Source organism: Delphinapterus leucas, chromosome 3 (assembly GCF_059928025.1).
Source record: "Delphinapterus leucas isolate spDelLeu-1000000601 "Yukka" chromosome 3, BTC_Dleu_Yukka2, whole genome shotgun sequence".
Classification (NCBI taxonomy): Eukaryota; Metazoa; Chordata; class Mammalia; order Artiodactyla; family Monodontidae; genus Delphinapterus; species Delphinapterus leucas.
The window spans coordinates 52,339,276-52,361,290 of NC_143131.1; the positions used below are offsets into that span (position 1 = coordinate 52,339,276).

Sequence of the window (22,015 nt, forward strand, 5' to 3'; positions counted from 1 at the left end):
AGACATGGCACAAATACAAAGCTTCCTAGAGACTACTACAAGCAACTCTATGCCAATAAAATGGACAACATGGAAGAAAAGGACAAATTCTTAGAAAGGTATAACCTTGCAAGACTGAACCACGAAGAAATAGAAAATATGAACAGACCGATCACAAGTAATGAAATTGAAACTGTGATTAAAAATCTTCCAACAAACAAAAGTCCAGGACCAGATGGCTTCACAGGTGAATTCTATCAAACATTTAGAGAAGAGCTAACACCCATCCTTCTCAAACTCTTCCAAAATATTGCAGAGGAAGGAATACTCCCAACACATTCTATGAAGCCACCTTCACCCTGATACCAAAACCAGACAGAGATACTACAAAAAAAGAAAATTACAGACCAATATCACTGATGAATAAAGATGCAAAAATCCTCAACAAAGTCCTAGCAAACAGAATCCAACAACACATTAAAAGGATCATTCACCATGATCAAGTGGGATTTATCCCAGGGATGCAAGGATTCTTCAGTATATGCAAGTCAATCAGTGTGATACAGCATATTAACATATTGAGGAATAAAAAGTATATGATCATCTCAACAGATGCAGAAAAATCTTTCAACAAAATTCAGCACCTCTTTATGATAAAAACTCTCCAGAAAGTGCACATAGAGGGAACCTACTTCAACATAATAAACACCATATATGACAAACCCACAGCAAACACCATTCTCAATGGTGAAAAACTGAAAGCATTTCCTTTAAGATCAGGAACGGACAAGGATGTCCACTCTCACAACTATTATTCAACATAGTTGTGGAAGTCCTAGCCACGCCAATCAGAGAAGAAAAAGAAATAAAAGACTACAGATTGGAAAAGAAGAAGTAAAGCTGTCACTCTTTGCAGGTGACATGATGCAACACATAGAGGATCCTAAAGATGCCACCAGAAAACTACTAGGGCTAATCAATGAATTTGGTAAAATTGCAGGATACAAAATTAATGCACAGAAATCTCTTGCATTCCTATACACTAATGATGAAAAATCTGGAAGAGAAATTAAGGAAACACTCCCATTTACCATTGCAACAATAAGAATAAAATACCTAGGAATAAACCTACCTAAGGAGACAAAAGACCTGTATGCAGAAAACTATAAGGCACTGATGAAAGAAATTAAAGATACCAACAGATGGAGAGATATAGCATGTTCTTGGATTGGAAGAATCAATATTGTGAAAATGACTATACTACCCAAAGCGATCTACAGATTCAATGCAATCCCTATCAAATTACCAATGTCATTTTTTATAGAACTAGAAGAAAAAATCTTAAAATTTGTATGGAGACACAAAAGACCCCGAATAGCCAAAGCAGTCTTGAGGGAAAAAAGCGGGGCTGGAGGAATCAGACTCCCTGACATCAGACTCTACTACAAAGCTACAGTAATCAAGACAATACGGTACTGGCACAAAAACAGAAACCTAGATCAATGGAGCAAGATTGAAAGCCCAGAGATAAACCCATGCACCTGTGGTCAACTAATATATGACAAAGGAAGCAAGGATATACAATGGAGAAAAGGCAGTGTCTTCAATAAGTGGTGCTGGGAAAACTGGACAGCTACATGTGAAAAATGAAATTAGAACACTCCCTAACACCATACACAAAAATAAACCCAAAATGGGTTAGAGACCTAAATGTAAGACCAGACACTGTAAAACTCTTAGAGGAAAACATGAAGAACACTCTTTGACATAAATCACAGCAAGATATGTTTTGATCCACCTCCTAGAGTAATGGAAATCAAAACAAAAATAAACAAATGGGACCTAATGAAACTTAAAAGCTTTTGCACCGTAAAGGAAACCATGAACAAGACCAGAGACAACCCTCAGAATGGGAGAAAATATCTGCAAGGAATCAATGGACAAAGGATTAATCTCCAAAATATATAAACAGCTCATGTGCCCAATATTAAAAATACAACCCAATCCAAAAATGGGCAGAAGACCTAAATAGACATTTCTCCAAAGAAGACATACAGATGGCCAAGAAGCACATGAAAAGCTGCTCAGCATCACTAATTATTAGAGAAATGCAAATCAAAACTACAATGAGGTATCACCTCACACCCGTTAGAATGGGCATTATCAGAAAATCTACAAATGCTGGAGAGAGTGTGGAGAAAAGGGAACCCTCTTGCACTGTTGGTGGGAATGTAAGTTGCTACAGCCACTATGTACAACGGTATGGAAGTTCCTTAAAAAACTAGAAAAAGAATTACCATGTGATCCAGCAATCCCACTACTGGGCATATACCCAGAGAAAACTATAATTCAAAAAGATACATGCACCCCACTGTTCATTGCCTCATTATTTACAATAGCTAGGTCATGGAAGCAACCTAAATGCCCATCAACAGGCGAATGGATAAAGAAGATGTGATACATATATACAATGGAATATTACTCAGCCATATAACGGAATGAAATTGGGACATTTGTTGAGACGTGGATGGATCTAGAGACTGTAATGGAGAGTGAAGTAAGTCAGGAAGTGAAAAACAAATATTGTATATTAACGCATCTATGTGGATCCTAGAAGAATGGTACAGATGAACCGGTTTGCAGGGCAGAAATTGAGACACAAATGTAGAGAACAAACGTATGGACACCAAGTGGGGAAAGCTGCTGGGGGGGGGGGGTTTGGGTGCGGGGGGGTGTTATGAACTGGGCGATTGGGGTTGACATGTATACACTGATGTGTATAAAATTGATGACTAATAAGAAACTGCTTTATAAAAAAACAAAATTCAGAAATTCAAAAATAAAACAAAAAAAATCCTTGTGGTTATACTGAGCCCAGCCCACTTAATCCAGGATAATCTCCTTATTTTAAGATTAGCTGATTAGCAACCTCAATTCCACGTATAGTCTTACACTTGCCATTTAATATAACATATTCACAGGTTCCAGGGATTAAGATGTGGGTATCTTTGGAGGAGTAGGGATTGTTTTGTCTATCACAGATGGTTTTGCTGGTATCTATGGGTCAGGCCAGCCTTGAGAGAGAAGTAGCTACTTATAGGTATTGAAAGCTTAGGGAAAAATGAATGTTTTCTCTAACCTTCCCTGGAATTTCTACATTACTCACTACTACAGTTTTTCTTGGGGTTCTGAAAGTGAATGTTTGTTCTGGGAGGCATAATTCATTAATTCTGTATCAAGTCATTAGCATGATAATTTGACAGAAATGATTAGTCCATCAGGGTCTTGCTAAGTACTACTGTACTTAGTAGTTTGGCAATTAACTTTGGGTTGGGGAGCTGGATCAGGAAAGGTAAGAGGCAGAAGGCATTGTTGGAAAAGGTTTAGTGAGCTCAGGACAGAGAAAACAGCTTGAGGGCAAATGGCTGCTTACTAAAAAGTATGATACTAAAGATAATATTGATCTACCATACAGAGTTGCCTAGAGCCAGGACTCTGAGTAAAGGAACATTAGACAATAAACCACATGTCTTGGTGCATAAATAACTCCCATATAGCCCAAGGCTATACCAAGATCTATCAGGATTCATTTCACTCTATAGAAATAATAGTCACAGACCACAAGTATATTAATGATAAAAATGACAACTTTCATTTAGAGTACCCACGTGAGTTTTTTGTACATAATAATGAGCTATGTACCCTAAAAGACCAGTTATACTGATGTTACTCTTTGTGTTATTTTGAATCAGCTAAGTGCTATATGAAAGAAAGACACTTAATTTTTCCTCGGATGGTGTAAATTATTTTTTAACATCATTACTGGAGTTTAATTTCTTTACAATGTGTGTTGGTTTCTGCTTTATAACAAAGTGAATCAGCTATACATATACATCTATCCACATATCTCCTCCCTCTGTCTCCCTCCTACCCTCCCTATCCCACCCTTCTAGGTGGTCACAAAGCACTGAGCTGATCTGCCTGTGCTATGTGGCTGCTTCCCACCAGCTATCTATTTTACATTTGGTAGTGTATATATATATCCATGCCACTCTCTCACTTCGTCCCAGCTTACCCTTCCCGCTCCCTGTGTCCTCAAGTGCATTCTCTATGTCTGCGTCTTTATTCCTTTCCTTCCCCCAAGTACATCAAAACCATTTTTCCCCTTTTTTTTTTTAGACTCCACGTATATATATGTTAACATACGGTACTTGTTTTTCTCCTTCTGACTTACTTCACTCTGTATGACAGACTCTTGGTCCGTCCACCTCACTACAAATAACTCAATTTCATTTCTTTTTATGGCTGAGTAATATTCCATTGTATATGTGTGCCACACCTTCTTTATCCATTCATCTGTCAGTGGACACCTAGGTTGCTTCCACGTCCTGACTGTTGTAAATAGAGCTGCAATGAACATTGTGGTACATGACTCTTTTTGAATTATGGTTTTCTCAGGGTATATGCCCAGTAGTGGGATTGCTGACTCATATGGTAGTTCTATTTTTAGTTTTTTAAGGAACCTCCGTACTGTTCTCCATAGTGGCTGTATCAATTTACATTCCCACCAACAGTGCAAGGGGGTTCCCTTTTCTCCACACCTTCTCCAGCATTTATTGCTTGTAGATTTTTTGATGATGACAATTGTGACTGGTGTGAGATGATACCTCATTGTAATTTTGATTTGCATTTCTCTGATGATTAGTGATGTTGAGCATCCTTTCATGTGTTTGTTGGCAATCTGTATATCTTCTTTGGAGAAATGTCTATTTAGGTCATCTGCCCATTTTTGGATTGGGTTGTTTGTTTTTTTTATATTGAGCTGCATGAGCTGCTTGTAAATTTTGGAGATTAATTCTTTGTCCGTTGCTTCACTTGCAAATATTTTCTCCCATTTCAAAGGTTGTCTTTTTGTCTTGTTTATGATTTCCTTTGCTGTGCAAAAGCTTTGAAGTTTCATTAGGTCCCATTTGTTTATTTTTGTTTTTATTTCCATTCCTCTAGGAAGTGGGTCAAAAAGGATCTTGCTGTGATATATGTCATAGAATGTTCTGCCTGTGTTTTCCTCTAAGAGTTTTATAGTGTCTGGCCTTACATTTAGGTCTTTAATCCATTTTCAGTTTATTTTTGTGTATGGTGTTAGGGAGTGTTCTAATTTCATTCTTTTACATGTAGCTGTCCAGTTTTCCCAGCACCACTTATTGAAGAGGCTGCCTTTCCTTCATTGTATATTCTTGCCTCCTTTATCAAAAATAAGTTGACCATATGTGCATGGGTTTATCTCTGGGCTTTCTAAACTATTCCATTGATCTATATTTCTGTTTTTGTGCCAGTATTTTGTGCCATATTGCCTTGATTACTGTAGCTTTGGAGTATAGTCTGAACTCTGAAGCCTGATTCCTCCAGCTCCGTTTTTCTTTCTCAAGATTGCTTTGGCTATTCAGGGTCTTCTGTGTTTCCATACAAATTGTGAAACTTTTTGTTCTAGTTCTGTGAAAAATGCCATTGGTAGTTTGATAGGGATTGCACTGAATCTGTAGATTGCTTTGGGTAGTATAGTCATTTTCACAATGTTGATTCTTCCAATCAAGAGCATGGTATGTCTCTCCATGTGTTTGTAACCTCTGTAATTTCTTTCATCTGTGTCTTACAGTTTTCTGCATACAGGTCTTTTGTCTCCTTAGGTAGGTTTGTTCCTAGGTATTTTATTCCTTTTGTTGCAGTGGTAAATGGGAGTGTTTCCTCAATTTGTCTTTCAGATTTTTCATCATTAGTGTATAGGAATGCAAGAGATTTCTGTGCATTAATTTTGTATCCTGCTACTTTACCAAATTCATTGATTAGCTCTAGTAGTTTTCTGGTAGCATCTTTAGGATTCTCTATATATATTGTATCATGTCTTCTGCAAACAGTGACATCTTTACTTCTTTTCTGATTTGGATTCCTTTTATTTCTGTTTCTTTTCTGATTGCTGATTCCAAAACTATGTTGAGTAATAGCAGTGAGAGTGGACAACCTTGTCTTGTTCCTGATCTTAGAGGAAGTGGTTTCAGTTTTTCACCATTGAGAATGATGTTGGCTGTGGGTTTGTCATATATGGCCTTTATTATGTTGATGTAAGTTCCCTCTATGCCTAGTTTCTGGAGCATTTTTATCATAAATATGTGTTGAATTTTGTTGAAAGCTTTTTCTGCATCTATTGAGATGATCATATTGTTTTTATTCTTCAGTTTGTTACTATGGTGTGTCATAATTGATTGATTTGCATATATTGAAGATTCCTTGCATTCCTGGGAAAAACCACACTTGATCATGGTGTATGATCCTTAATGTGTTGTTGGATTCTGTTTGCTAGTATTTTGTTGAGGATTTTTGCACCTATGTTCATCAGTGATATTGGCCTGTAGTTTTCTTTCTTTGGACATCTTTGTATGGTTTTGGTATCAGGGTGTTGATGGCTTCGTAGAATGAGTTTGGGAGTGTTCCTCCCTCTGCTATATTTTGGAAGAGTTTGAGGATAGGTGTTCACTCTTCTGTAAATGTTTGATAGAATTCACCTGAGAAGCCATGTGGTCCTGGGCTTCTGTCTGTTTGTTCAGTCTCAATTTCAGTGCTTGTGATTGGTCTGTTTATATTTTCTGTTTTTTCGTGGTTCAGTCTCCGAAGGTTGTGCTTTTCTAAGAATTTGTCCATTTCTTCCAGGTTGTCCATTTTATTCACATATAGTTGCTTGTAGTAATCTCTCATGATCCTTTGTATTTCTGCAGTGTCAGTTGTTACTTCTCCTTTCTCATTTCTACTTCTATTAATTTGAATCTTCTTCCTTTTTTCTTCATGAGTCTGGCTAATTGTTTATGAATTTTATCTTCTCAAAGAACCAGCTTTTAGTTTTATTGATCTTTGCTATAATTTTTTTCATTTCTTTTTCTTTTATTTCTGATCTGCTCTTTATGATTTCTTTCCTCCTGCTGATTTTGGGTTTTTTTTTTTTGTTCTTTCTTTAATTGCTTTAGCTGTAAGTTTAAGTTGTTTATTTGAGATGTTTCTTGTTTCTTGAGGTAGGATTGTATTGCTCTAAACTTCCCTCTTAGAACTGCTTTAGCTGCATCCCATAAGTTTTGGGTCATCATGTTTTTCACTGTCATTTGTTTCTAGGTAGTTTTTGATTTCCTCTTTGATTTCTTCAGTGATCTCTTGCTTAGTTAGTAGTGTATTGTTTAGCCTCCATGTGTTTGTATTTTTTGTCTCTTTTAGACAGCATATATTCAGGTCTTTTTTCTGTATACGTTCAGCCAGTCTGTGTATTTTGGTGGGAGCATTTAATCCATTTACTTTTAAGGTAATTTTCACTATGTATGTTCCTTTTACTATTTTCTTAATTGTTTTGGGTTTGTTATTGTAGGTCTTTTCCTTCTCTTGTGTTTCCTTCCTAGAGAAGTTCCTTTAGCATTTGTTGTAATGCTGGTTTGGTGGTGCTGAATTCTCTGAGCTTTTGCTTGTCTGTAAAGCTTTTGATTTCTCCGTCGAATCTGAACGAGATCCTTGTTGGGTAGAGTAATCTTGGTTGTAGGTTTTTCCCTTTCATCACTTTCAGTATGTCCTGCCACTCCCTTCTGGCTTGCAGAGTTTCTGCTGAAAGATCAACTGTTAACCTTATGGGGATTTCCTTGTCTGTTATTTGTTGTTTTTCCCTTGCTGCTTTTAATATTTTTTCTTTGTTTTTAATTTTTGGTAGTTTGATTAATATGTGTTTTGGCGTGTTTCTCCTTGGATTTATCCTCTATTGGATTCTCTGTATTTCCTGGACTTGACTGACGATTTCCTTTCCCACATTAGGGAAGTTTTCAACTATAATCTCTTCAAATATTTTCTCATTGTCTTTCTTTTTCTCTTCTTTTCGGACCCCTATAATTCGAATTGTTGGTGCATTTAATGTTTTCCCCGCAGTCTCTAAGGCTGTCCCCAATTCTCTTCATTCTTTTTTCTTAGTTCTCCTCTGTGATAATTATTTCCACTGTTTTATCTTCCAGGTCACCTATCCATTCTTCTGCCTCAGTTATTCTGCTATTGATTACTTCTAGAAAATTTTTAATTTCAATTATTGTGTTGTTCATCATTGTTTGTGTGCTCTTTACTTCTTCTAGGTCCTTTTTAAACATTTCTTTTATTTTCTCCATTCTATTTCCAATATTTTGGATCATCTTTACTATCATTACTATGAAATCTTTTTCAGGTAGACTGCCTATTTCCTCCTCATTTGTTTGGTCTGGTGGGTTTTTACCTTGCTCCTTTGTCTGCTGTTTGTTTCTCTGTCCTCTCATTTTGCTTAACTTACTGTGTTTGGGGTCTCCTTTTTGCAGGCTGCAGGTTCATTGTTCCCGTTGTTTTTGATGTCTGCCCCCAGTGGCTAAGGTTTGTTCAGTGGGTTGTGTAGGCATCCTGGTGGAGGGGACTAGTGCCTGTGTTCTGGCGGATGAGGCTGGATCTTGTCTTTCTGATAGGCAGGACCTCGTCTGGTGGTGTGTTTTTGGGGTGTCTTTGACCTTTTTATGATTTTAGGCAGCCTCTCCGCTAATGTGTCAGGTTGTGTTCCTGTCTTGCTTGTTCTTTGGCATAGGTTGCTGTTCGTTGAGTGGAGCTGGGTCATAGCGTTGAGATGGTGATCTTTGGGAGCGCTTTCACCGTTTGATATTATGTGGAGCAGGGAGGTCTCTGGTGGACCAATGTTCTGAACTCAGCTCTCCCACCTCAGATGCACAGACCTGATACCTGCCCCGAGCACCAAGACCCTGTCAGCCACACAGCTCAGAAGAAAAGAGAGATAAAAAGAAAGAAAGTAAGAAAGAAAAAAGTAAAATAAAATAAAGGTATTAAAATAAAGAATTAAAATTATTAAAAATTAAAAAGTAATAAAAATAAAAAGAGAGAGCACTCAAACCAAAAAACAAATCCAGCAATAATAACAAGAGCTAAAAACTATCCAAAAAACAAACAAAAACAGACGGACAGAACCATAGGACAAATGGTGAAAGCAAAGCTGTACAGACAAAATCGAAAAGAAGCATACATATACACACTCCGAAAAAGAGAAAAAGGGAAAAAAATATATGTATCTTTTGGGAAGTCTGAGGTCTTCTGCCAGCGTTCAGTAGGTGTTCTGTAGGAGTTGTTCCACATGTAGATGTATTTCTGATGTATTTTGGGGGAGGAAGGTGATCTCCTCATCTTACTCCTCCATCATCTTGAAGGTCTCCCCAGATGGTGTAAATTAAATGAGAAATATGTACCACAGACTTACTGAGCTTGATAAGGAAGAGTAAGTTCTCTTTCAGGGAACTCAGTTATCTAGGTCCCTAATCATTATGCTAACTGTTGAAGGTACACCTTTGAGTTAGCCTTTATACTAATTAGTAATAGTTTGGGTAATAATGTATGTTGTGATATGTTAAAGAGTTTCTGCCTCTTCAGAAGTGAATTGCTGAATTCTGCTCTTCCAGCAGGGTCTGTGACATTCTGTGCAGTTTCTGACTTTCACACAGTGTCATATTCTAAACTAGAATAGATGAATGTGTTTACTATTTAGGTTAAACCTAAAGAGGAAAGAAAAGAAAACAATTTCCCAGCTTACCCAAGAGAGCAAAAACTTTTGCAGCCACTATTGTTATGTGTGAGCCATAGTAGTGCTCATTTCAGCGCACTTGAAACTATGGGAACGCATCCCTTTATTTTGAAGCAACTGTTCTCTGTTTTAGGACAGTTTGCTTGTAATAACATTTGGATTTTATCAACGTTCACGGCTGCATACTTGAGAAGTCAAAACTCTTTGTACACATGTAGGTGATTGTTGTCATACTGAGTGCCAAAAGTTTCATTTGCATTAGGCAGTAAGAAATATTGAAAATATAATGGATTTCCCTTCACGAGGGTCCCAAAGCACAGAGGTTTATATTTCTAGCCTTTTGATAGAACTTGATCTCAGGAACATATTTAGGGAAGAGATGGAGATTTTAATCTCTCTGGATTGGTTTTCTTTATGCCAATTATGTACTGCTGTGGTTCTGAAATGCTCATCTGTGGACCAGCTACATCAGAATTAGCAGGGGAGCTTTATACAATTCCCCTAGAGATTCTAGTGTCATAAGTCTAGGGCAGGCCGCACACAGTTTTTAAAAGCTTCCTAGTTAATTCCAACATGCAGCCTGACTTGTTAACTCTTAGATGCTTATTCTAAAGTTAACTGGAGTTAAAGCTTAGGAGATCATTTTCTCCATGATGTTACTAGACTACATCTTTCAAAAGTCAAAACATCAATATTGATGAAAGAAACTAGTAAATGGTAATATGTCACATTTAAAGGATTGATTTCAAAGGTAGTAGTCTTACTTTGGAGTCAAAGAATGATAATAATGATAATGATAAACAGCAACAACAACAAAAACAATAAACACTTCCCTAGCACTTGCTATTTGCCAAATCCTGCTGTAGTCCCTTTGAGTATACTGTACTAGTCACTTAATCGTCATGGCAACTTTATGAGGTAGTTACCTTATTATTGCTATTTATAAATGAAGGTACATACCTTGTCCATGATCACCCACCTAGTAGGCGCTGGAGCCAGGATTCAAACCCAGACCTTGAGGCTTAAGAAGCTGTGTTCCATCCACTGCATTTTTTTTTTTTATCTCATGATTCTGTTTTGCTGATGAGCCCATATATATGATAGGAAGTCGTACAGTAAGTTGTCTAAAACCAGGGACTTTTAAGCAGACTCTGTATGGTACTGGCTAAATAATCACTTAGGTGAATTATTTACCCTCTCTGGGCCTTGGTTTCCTCATGTAAAAATAAATAAATAAATAAAGTTTAAAATATATTCTTTGGTCTTCCCTGGTGGTGCAGTGGTTGAGAGTCCGCCTGCTGATGCAGGGGACACGGGTTCGTGCCCCGGTCTGGGAAGATCCCACATGCCACGGAGCGGCTAGGCCCGTGAGCCATGGCCGCTGAGCCTGCGCATCTGGAGCCTGTGCTCCACAATGGGAGATGCCACAACAGTGAGAGGCCCGCGTACCGCAAAAAAGACACAAATAAAAAATAAAAAATATATATATATAAATATATGTATATATTCCATATAAGGTATTGTAAGAGTAAATTAAGGAATGTTTGCAAAATTTTGAGCACATGCATTTTACATAATAAACACCCAATAATTGGTAGATGTTGTTGTTATTATCATTATATTATTGTATTACAAGTTTTGAGGCATGAAACAGTCAAGAAGCCTAAAAAATGAAAAATTCTGGCCAATGTGGCTATCTAAAATATCTTAGCATATTAGATTTTAGCAATTATAGGGCTGTATGAATAATTTAGCAAAGATTCTCAGGTGAGACAATAGAAGTCTGTAGTGGTGTGCAGAAATAATCTTGATGGACCAATTTAAAGCATCAGTATTTTTAAAGATTCTTATGGTTTGGATATTCCTCCTAGATGGTGTGTCATGAAGTCTGAGACCATAGATTCAAGCACCAGGGCACAGGTGGTCCATCCTAGGAACTCTTTGTTGCAAGGGAGCACCAGAAAGCCCTAGGAGAATTCAACAGGGTTGCACCATCCCCAAGAAAATTTTAGTGACCAGTGGTGAGAACTCACAGGGAACAGAGGACATATCTGAAGACTATGTATATAGCCTTTGGACAGCTCTTGGTGATAAGCTGAATAAGTCATCTTGATCCTGAACAGTAAGGAAGAAAAAAAGTCACCAGGGCTTGACATCTTACTTACAAGGAGTTATTTTTTTTTTATTGCTGGTGCAACTGAGGAGTTGTGCACAGCATCATCACTCCAGTACCTATGGAAAGACTTCCTATCATATAAAGACATCCTTATGATTTTGCTTCTACCCATGTACCTTCCTAATCCTACTTATTTCTCTTGTTATTCCCAGGATTGTTTATTACAGCAAAAGGTAATATTCTTCTCATTTGGACTTTGCAGTAGCCCCCCAGCAATCCTTCCTTACTTTTTCGTGTATATTGCTGTTTCTGTAGCTCCATTTGTTCCTTTTACTATTATCTTCCCAAACCTCTTTGACGATAATTGCCTACTGAATAATTAATATCTAGGTTGCCAATTCATGCTTTTGCTGATCTAGTGTTAGTTGTATGCCAGTGTTTCTGTACATATATACTGTGTTCCACTCAGGTTGGACTGCATACTGTACTCTTGAACATTTTTCACCTCTTAGCTTTATTTTGTGGTTTTACTCCTGAACCTAGAGTATCCTTTTAAAATGATGATCATCTCTTAAGACACAATTAAGAGAATGTTTATTTTCTTGGAGTCTTCAATACTTATTTAGGCAGAAATTATTATTCCTTTGGCTATAACTCTCCAAATTTGTCTTACTTCCTCTACTTTATGTTCCTGAAAGCCAATGAAAAATGATTGAAGCAGACAACTTTGAGTCTTCCTTGGATAACATTGACATAGTGGTTTGTATATAGACACTCAATAAATAGTTATTAAATGAATAGATTAATGTAAGAGCCAGTTAGTAAATTTTTGTGAAAAAGCAGTATATACCGAAAACTTTATATAATTTTGAGTAATTTCATGGATTTGTCCAAAAAGTATATACTTTGTGTTAGGGTGACTTTTTAAAGCTTTGAGACTTATGAGCTTTTTCATATAGAAAGTGCGAAATCCACACATTTTTAAATGTAGAATGTGCGTGAAATGATGATATAAAATTATTTTTATAGTAGCTTATTGTATAAGTATAAAAGATCTTCTCTTACGTTTTGATCATGTATTCCAAGTTCTAAATTAAATATGTATTACTGAATTATTATCAGAGAAAACAGAAAGACTATTTTTACTAAATTATACTTCTGGATTTTATTCCTTGTTTTTAAAAAATACATGAACAAGTATTTCAAGCACATAAATATTATTTTAAGCAAACTAGGGAGGAATTTACTTTGTCCTTAGTATTTACCACAATCATCAAAACTATTATATTAGTTATTTTTTACTGTAACACTGCCACAAAACTTACTGGCTTTAAAAAAAAACTATTTTATTTGTTCCCCATTCTGTTGGTTAGCACGTGGTTCTAGGATCAGCTGGTCAGTTCTTCTACTGGTTTTGCCCATATCACCTGGCACTCAGTTGGGCCTGGAAGGTTCAAGATGGCCTCAATCACACATCAGGAGGTTGATGCTGGTCTCAGTTTGTCCTCTTTTTTCGTGTGGTCTTTTACCATTAAGGATCTCCACATGACAGCATTGCCCTCCAAGACAACTAGTATGGAAGCTGAAGACTGCTTGAAGCCTAGGCTTGGCAGTCACAGAACATCACTTCTACTACCTACTGTTGCTGAGAACAGATTATGAGGTTAGAGCAGATTCATGGGTGGAGAAATGGATTTTTCATTTTGATGAGAGGAGCAACAAAATCACATTCAGAAGGAACATGCATACAGACATGGGAGGAATTATTAGGCCCATCTTTGCAGACAATATGTAGCACAAGTTTTATGAATGTGATGTTAATAAATGTTATGGTTTAATCTTTAGTTCTCGTTTGTTTTCTCTGGAAAAGTCCACGGAACACTGATTGCTTCCAAAGCTTTTTGTTCTCTGATGACTATACTGTCCTTGGCTTAAATAGATTTTGTTGGGGAGATTTTAAAATAATACCTCTGTTCTGCCTACCCCACATCTTCCCCACCCCCCCCACAGAGAATCCTGTTTAATTCATCTGGCATGGGCTTAGTCATTAGCATTTTTAAAAAGCTTTCTATATTATTCTAATAATGTGCAGCCAAGGTTTTGAACCATTACATTAGACAGTGTTATCTTTGTACTACTCATTATCTGAATTTTAAAAAGTGGGCAATGCCTATCTTATATCAGAAATTAGGTAATTGACAAAAAGCAGTTTGTTGCCTTATTGATTTTCAAATTATCCCCCTTATTTAAAGCAAAATGAAGTACTAAAATAAATAAAATAGCCAATGCAAATAATTTTTAAAGGAAATCATAAGTGAAAGGCACTCAAAAATTAATATAATGAGAAAATAATAATTACTTTTGAGAAGTATAACAGTTATAAGTGACAGTGGGCCAAGTTTTGCCTGTGGGCTCTTGTACACACTCTCCACCAATAATTGATATGGGAATCATGTTTATGCCTCTGAGAAGAGACTTTAGACCAGTGGGTACTGGGTGATAGGCACCAAAAATCTGTGAAGGAAAATTGTTTGTATTGGGAGCTGAAAGAAAAGAGTTCAGCAGCTCTGCTGAAGAATGCAGAGTCACAGCATGTTAGAACTGAAAAGGCACAGAGGAATTATCTAGTTTACCACTCTACCTGGTTCTTCTTTACCACCACTAGAATTGAGACTCACTACCCTAAATAATCGCCTTGCATTCCAAATGAATGCTCTGGACCATTTCAGAAAACTTGTTGTTCTCCATGGCCTGTAATTGAGGGGAGGCAGCATAGCATTCTGGAAAGAGAACCAGAAGTCCCAGTAGATTAGGATTTGAATTCTGGCTCCACTGATTGTTTAGCTGTGTAGTCTTGTGCAAGTTAGTTAGTTCACCTGAGACTTGGTTTCTTCTATGTGTTTAGTGCCTCATCCACAAAAAGTAAGATTTAGATGGATAAGTGCTACTGACATGTCTCTTCCTCTCCTTTTGTTATTCAATTAGTAAAGATGTTTTTCCTTTTATTTAAAGATTAATAGCATGGTCAGTGGCTTTCAAAGTCATGGTCTTTAGTGGCTGGGCTTTCTAGATGACAGTTACCCTTTCTTATTTTACCTTAATTCTAAGAGTATATTTGTTTAAGATAATTATTTAAAATGTTATGTCATAATGTTAAATGAAAAACAAAGCAGGCTACACATGTATGTTTACAGATAATTTGGTCATAACCATGAAGAAAATTGGAAGAAAACATATCAAAATTTTACAAAGGTTTACAAAGATTTCTTTTTTTTCCAAATACATAAAATAAAAATTAATTGCTTCTGTAACATGAAGTAAACAACACATTCTTCCCCTTAAGTTAAATATATTCATTTGTCAAAGGTAGCCACACTTCAAGACAGGTTTCTGCATTCATTTTGTGAAAAACTTGCTCTTTTCATAGTGACATTGAATCCACCTACAATTCTAAAGTTTTCTAAGCCAATCAACCCTGGTGTTGGAGTTCTTATTCCTTTTCCTGAATTTTCTATCTAAATTTATAATATCATATAGCCAGTTGCCAAAGGTAGAAACATGGGAATCTTTCATGACTCCATTTTCTTCATTACCCATGTATTATTGGTTATCACACTCTTACAAAATTGGTTATTAAATTTGATTCCTTCTATCTTTAAGCTATCTCTTTTCTTCTTTTCCCACTGTTCAAGGCTCTAGTTCAAGCCCTTATTATCTTATTCTTGACTTACATCTAAAATATACCTGGTCACTGTAGTCTCTTAGCTAAAAACCTATGAATCCCCATTTATGAAGGATAATGTCCAAACCCTAGCAGGACATTTGGACCTGTCCAAAATATTCATTGAGAAACTTGGTCTACACCAAAAGGTCCTAGATATTTGGTCCTGTCCAAAACATTCTTTGAGACTTTTGGTCCACAATTCATTAAATAATACAAACATTTAACTTCATCAGAAGGTCCTTGAAATTGGTACTGACCAAATGTCCATTGAGACATTTGGTCCATGATTTCTTATATAATACAAACACTTAACTTCATTAAAATTGTATTTATGTTATTTTATTGTGATTCATAATGAATTTTGCATTTCACAATTATTTTTGTTCTTCCTTGTCATAAAGTTTGGCAGAGTTGCTCTTAAGTTGATGAACAGTTACTCTCAAGTATATATCAACTTGATTATTGGCTTCATATTGATTAAATATGTTAACAATTTCATTGATACAAATTTGATTTTGTCAGTATCATCGTGAACTTGCTGGCCATATTTGAGTGTGACCACCAAGAACTTCAGTGATAACTTGTTTATTACTTTGCTGTTTGTCTTTTAACGCTTCAATAAATCTCCAAATTGAAGGATGATGCTCTATCATCAGCTTGTGAAATTTGCTTTGTCAGCCTTTCACTGCATTGTTCATCCTTTGATTGCTGTTCAGTACGAATGTATAAACATTCCAAGTTTCTGGTAGAAATCTTGGAGCTTCTGGTCTTCTTTTGCCACTGCCAAACCTTCCATGGACATACACTTTCTAAACATAATCCATTAGTTCTAAACATAATCCATTAGGTCATCTAAATTTTCTTCTGTCTTCTCCATAATGTATTCATCAATTTCATTTACATCTTGCACAGGCACAAACAGAAGCCCAAACAACATGGATACACACTTACAGGTGTTAATTTCCATTGTCATATACTTATCTTGTTAGACCCAAAGAAGATATTTTTTGGCCACAGTAATTATGAAAAGTGAAACAAACATCGCTTTACTTGTGCGCTGGATAGAAATAGTCAAATTACATTCATATTTGCCGTCTCAAAATCCATCATGCATGATGAATGATTAATGTTGAGATTTCTTTTTTTTTTTTTTTTTTGGGCCACTACCATACTGTCTTGATTACTGTAGCTTTGTAGTGTAGTCTGAAGTCCAGGAGCCTGATTCCTCCAGCTCCATTTGTTTTTTGAATTTTTGAAATTTATTTATATTTTTATACAGCAGGTTCTTATTAGTTATCCATTTTATACATATTAGTATATATATATATATATATATATATATATATATATATATATATATATCAATCCCAATCTCCCAGTTCGTCACACCACCACCACCCCCCCAGCCACTATCCCCCCTTGGTGTCCATACGTTAGTTCTGTACATCTGTGTCTCAATTTCTGCCCTGCAAACCAGTTCATCTGTACCATTTTTCTAGGTTCCACATATATGCGTTAATATACAATATTTGTTTTTCTCTTTCTGACTTACTTCACCCTGTAGGACAGTCTCTAGATCCATCCACATCTCAACAAATGACCCAATATCGTTCCTTTTTATGGCTGAGTAATATTCATTGTACATATGTACCACATCTTCTTAATCCATTCGTCTGTGGATGGGCATTTAGGTTGCTTCCATGACCTGGCTATTGTAAACAGTGCTGCAATGAACATTGGGGTGCATGTGTCTTTTTGAACTATGGTTTTCTCTGGGTATATGCCCAGTAGTGAGATTGCTGGATCATATGGTAATTCTATTTTTAGTTTTTTAAGGAACCTCCATACTGTTCTCCATAGTGGCTGTATTAATTTACATTCCCACCAACAGTGAAAGAGGGTTCCCTTTTCTCCACACCCTCTCCAGCATTTGTTGTTCGTAGATTTTCTGATGATGCCCATTCTAACGGGGGTGAGGTGATACCTCATTGTAATTTTGATTTGCATTTCTCTAATAAATAGTGATGTGCAGCAGCTTTTCATGTGCTTCTTGGCCATCTGTATGTCCTCTTTGGAGAAATGTCTATTTAGATCTTCTGCCCATTTTTGTATTGGGTTGTTTGTTTTATTAATATTGAGCTGCATGAGCAGTTTATATATTTTGGAGATTAATCCATTGTCCATTGATTCGTTTGCAAATATTTTTTCCCATTCTGAGGGTTGTCTTTTCGTCGTCTTTGTAGTTTCCTTTGCTTTGCAAAAGCTTTTAAGTTTCATTAGGTCCCATTTGTTTATTTTTGTTTTTATTTCCATTACCCTAGGAGGTGGAGCAGAAAAGATCTTCCTGTGATTTATGTCAAAGGGTTTTCTTCCTATGTTTTCCTCTAAGAGTTTTACAATGTCCGGTCTTACATTTAGGTCTCTAATCCATTTTGAGTTTATTTTTGTGTATGGTGTTAGGGAGTGTTCTAATTAAATTGTTTTACATGTAGCTGTCCAGTTTTCCCAGCACTGCTTATTGAAGAGACTGTCTTTTCTCCATTGTATAGCCTTGCCTCCTTTTTCTTAGATTAGTTGACCATAGATGTATGGGTTTATCACTGGGCTTTCTATCCTGTTCCATTGATCTATATTTCTGTTTTTGTGCCAGTACCATATTGTCTTGATTACTGTAGCTTTATAGTATAGTCTAAAGTCAGTGAGTCTGATTCCTCTAGCCCCGTTTTCTCCCCTCAAGACTGCTTTGTATATTTGGGGTCTTTTGTGTCTCCATACAAATTTTAAGATTTTTTGTTCTAGTTCTGTAAAAAATGCCATTGGTAATTTAATAGGGATTGCATTGAATCTGTAGATTTCTTTGGGTTGTATAGTCATTTTTACAATATTGATTTTTCCACTTCAAGAACATAGAATATCTCTCCCATCTGTTGGTATCATCTTTTATTTCTTTCAACAGTGTCTTATAGTCTTCTGTGTACAGGTCTTTTGTCTCCCTACGTAGGTTTATTCCTAGGTATTTTATTCTTTTTGTTGCAGTGGTAAATGGGAGTGTTTCCTTAAATTCTCTTTCACATTTTTCACCTTCAGTGTATAGGAATGCAAGAGATTTCTGTGCATTAATTTTGTATCCTGCAACATTACCACATTCATTGATTAGCTCTAGTAGTTTTCTGGTGGCACCTTTAGGATTCTCTGTGTATAGTATCATGTCATCTGCAAACAGTGACAGTTTTACTTCTTCTTTTCCAATTTGTATTCCTTTTATTTCTTTTTCTTCCCTGATGGCCGTGGCTCGGAATTCCACAACTATTTTGAATAACAGTGGTGAGAGTGGACATCCTTATCTTGTTCCTGATGTTCGACGAAATGCTTTCAGTTTTTCACCCTTGAGAATGATGTTTGCTGTGGGTTTCTCATATATGGCCTTTATTATGTTGAGGTAGTTTCCCTCTATGCCCACTTTCTGGAGAGTTTTTATCATTAATGGGTGTTGAATTTTGTCAGAAGCTTTTTCTGCATCTATTGAGATGATCATATGTTTTTTTATTCTTCAGTTTGTTGATATGGTATATCACACTGATTAACCTGTGTATATTGAAGAATCCTTGCATCCCTGAGATGAATCCCACTTAATCATGGTGTATGAGCCTTTTAATGTGCTGTTGGATTCTGTTTGCTAGTATTTTGTTGAGGATTTTTATATCTATGTTCATCAGTGATATTGGCCTGCAGTTTTCTTTTTTTATAGTATCTTTGTCTGGTTTTGGTATCAGGGTGATGGTGGCCTCATAGAGTGAGTTTGGGAGTGTTCCTTCCTCTGCAATTTCTTGGAAGAGTTTGAGAATGATGGAAGTTAGCTCTTCTCTAAATGTTTGATAGAATTCACCTGTGAAGCCATCTGGTCCTGGACTTCTGTTTGTTGGAAAATTTTTAATCACAGTTTCAATTTCATTATTTGTGATTGGTCTGTTCATATTTTCTATTTCTTCCTGGTTCAGTCTTGGAAGGTTATACCTTTCTAAAAATTTGTCCATTTCTTCCAGATTGTCCATTTTATTGGCATACAGTCATTTGTAGTAACCTCTTATTATCCTTTGTATTTCTGCGGTGTCTGTTTTAACTTCTCCTTTTTCATTTCTACTTTTATTGATTTGAGTCCTCTCCCTCATTTTCTTGATGAGTCTGGCTAATAGTTTATCAATTTTGTTTATCTTCTCAAAGAACCAGCTTTTAGTTTTATTGATATTTGCTATTGTTTTCTTTGTTGCTATTTCATTTATTTCTCCTCTGATCTTTACGATTTCTTTGCTTCTGCTAACTTTGGGTTTTGTTGGTTCTTCTTTCTCTAGTTCCCTTACCTGTAACGTTAGAATGTGTATTTGAGATTTTTCTTGTTTCTTGAGGTAGGATTGTATAGCTATAAACTTCCCTCTTAGAACTGCTTTTGCTGCATCCCATATGTTTTGGATCATTGTGTTTTCATTGTCATTTGTCTCTAGGTAATTTTTGATTTCCTCTTTGATTTCTTCAGTGATCTCTTGGTTATTTAGTAACATATTGTTTAGCCTCCATGTGTTTGTGCTTTTTACGTTTTTTTCCCTGTAATTGATTTCTAATTTCATAGTGTTGTGGTCAGAAAAGATGCTTGATATGATTTCAATATTCTTAAATTTACTGCAGATTGATTTGTGACCAAAGATATGATCTATCCTTGAGAATGTTCTGTGCTCACTTGAGAAGAAAGTGTAATCTGCTGTTTTAGGATAGAATGTCCTATAAATATCAATTAAATCTATGTGGTTTATTGTGTCATTTAATGCTTGGGTTTCCTTATTAATTTTCTGTTTGGATGATCTGTCCATTGGTGTAAGTGAGGTGTTAAACTCCCCCACTATTATTGTGTTACTGTCGATTTCCTCTTTTATAGCTGTTAGCAGTTGCATTATGTATTGAGGTGCTCCTATGTTGGGTGCATATATATTTATAATTGTTTTATCTTCTTCTTGGATTGATCCCTTGATCATTATGTAGTGTCCTTCCTTTTCTCTTGTAACATTCTTTATTTTAAAGTCTCTTTTATCTGATATGAGTATTGCTTCTCTAGCTTTCTTTTGATTTCCATTTGCATGGAATATCATTTTCCATCCTCTCACTTTCAGTCTGAATATGTGTCTAGGTATGAAGTGGGTCTCTTGTCGACAGCATATATATATTGGTCTTGTTTTTGTATCCATTCAGCAAGCCTGTGTCTTTTGGTTGGAGTATTTAGTCCATTCACGTTTAAGGTAATTATCAATATGTATGGTCCTATGACCATTTTCTTAATTGTTCTGGGTTTGTTTTTGTAGGCCCTTTTCTTCTCTTGTGTTTCCCACTTAGAGAAGTTCCTTTAGCAGTTTTTGTAGAGCTGGTTTGGTGGTGCTGAATTCTCTTAGCTTTTGCTTGTATGTAAAGCTTTTGATTTCTCCATCGAATCTGAATGAGATCCTTGCCTGGTAGAGTAATCTTGGTAGTAGGTTCTTCCCTTTCATCACTTTAAGTATATCATGCCACTCCCTTCTGGCTTGTAGAGTTTCTGCTGAGAAGTCAGCTGTTAACCGTATGGGAGTTCCCTTTTTATATCTTGTTTTTCCCTTACTGCTTTCAGTAATTTTTCTTTGTCTTTAATTTTTGCCAATTTGATTACTATGTGTCTTGGCGTGTTTCTCCTTGGGTTTATCCTGTATGGGACTCTCTGTGCTTCCTGGACTTGGGTGGCTATTTCCTTTCACATGTTAGGGAAGTTTTCTACTATAATCACTTCAAATATTTTCTTGGGTCCTTTCTCTCTCTCTTCTCCTTCTGCGACCACTATAATGCATATGTTGTGGTGTTTAATGTTGTCCCAGTGGTCTCTTAGGCTGTCTTCATTTCTTTTCATTCTTTATTCCATTCCGCAGCAGTGAATTCCACCATTCTGTCTTCCAGGTCACTTATCCGTTCTTCTGCCTCAGTTATTCTGCTATTGATTCCTTCTAGTGTAGTTTTCATTTCAGTTATTGTATTGTTCATCTGTTTGTTTGTTCTTTAATTCTTCTAGGTCTTTGTTAAACATTTCTTGCATCTTCTTGATCTTTGCTTCCATTCTTTTTCTGAGGTCCTGGATCATCTTCACTATAATTATTCTGAATTCTTTTTCTGGAAGGTTGCCTATCTCCACTTAATTTAGTTGTTTTTCTGGGGTTTTGTCTTGTTCCTTCATTTGGTACATAGCCCTCTGCCTTTTCATCTTGTCTATCTTTCTGTGAATGTGGTTTTTGTTCCACAGGCTGCAAGATTGTAGTTCTTCTTGCTTCTGCTGTCTGCCCTTTAGTGGATGAGGCTATCTAAGAGTCTTGTGCAAGTTTCCTGATGGGAGGAACTGTTGTTAGGTAGAGCTGTCTGTTGCTCTGGAGGGCAAAGCTCAGTAAAACTTTAATCTGGTTGTCTGCTGATGGGTGGGGCTGTGTTCCCTCCTTGTTGGTTGTTTGGCCTCAGGCGACCTAACACTGGAGCCTACCTGGGCTCTTTGGTGGGGTTAATGGAAGACTCTGGGAGG

The 22,015-nt window shown here is 36.4% G+C and overlaps 1 protein-coding gene across 10 annotated transcripts in view; it reads left to right on the plus strand.

The window, feature by feature from the left end:
- The window catches only part of RNF180 (ring finger protein 180), a 298,759-nt gene that overhangs the window by 92,370 nt on the left and 184,374 nt on the right, over nucleotides 1-22,015 (plus strand). For 2 of the 10 annotated variants that reach the window (XM_089908908.1, XM_089908907.1), the window contains one exon: nucleotides 1-20,585. This exon is cut by the window's left edge and continues 16,987 nt beyond it. The exons of the other annotated variants lie outside the window; for them this stretch is intronic. The gene's annotated coding sequence lies outside the window, so the exon portion shown is untranslated. Of the gene's footprint in view, nucleotides 20,586-22,015 lie in introns of those variants that run through there. 10 annotated transcript variants of the gene reach the window in all.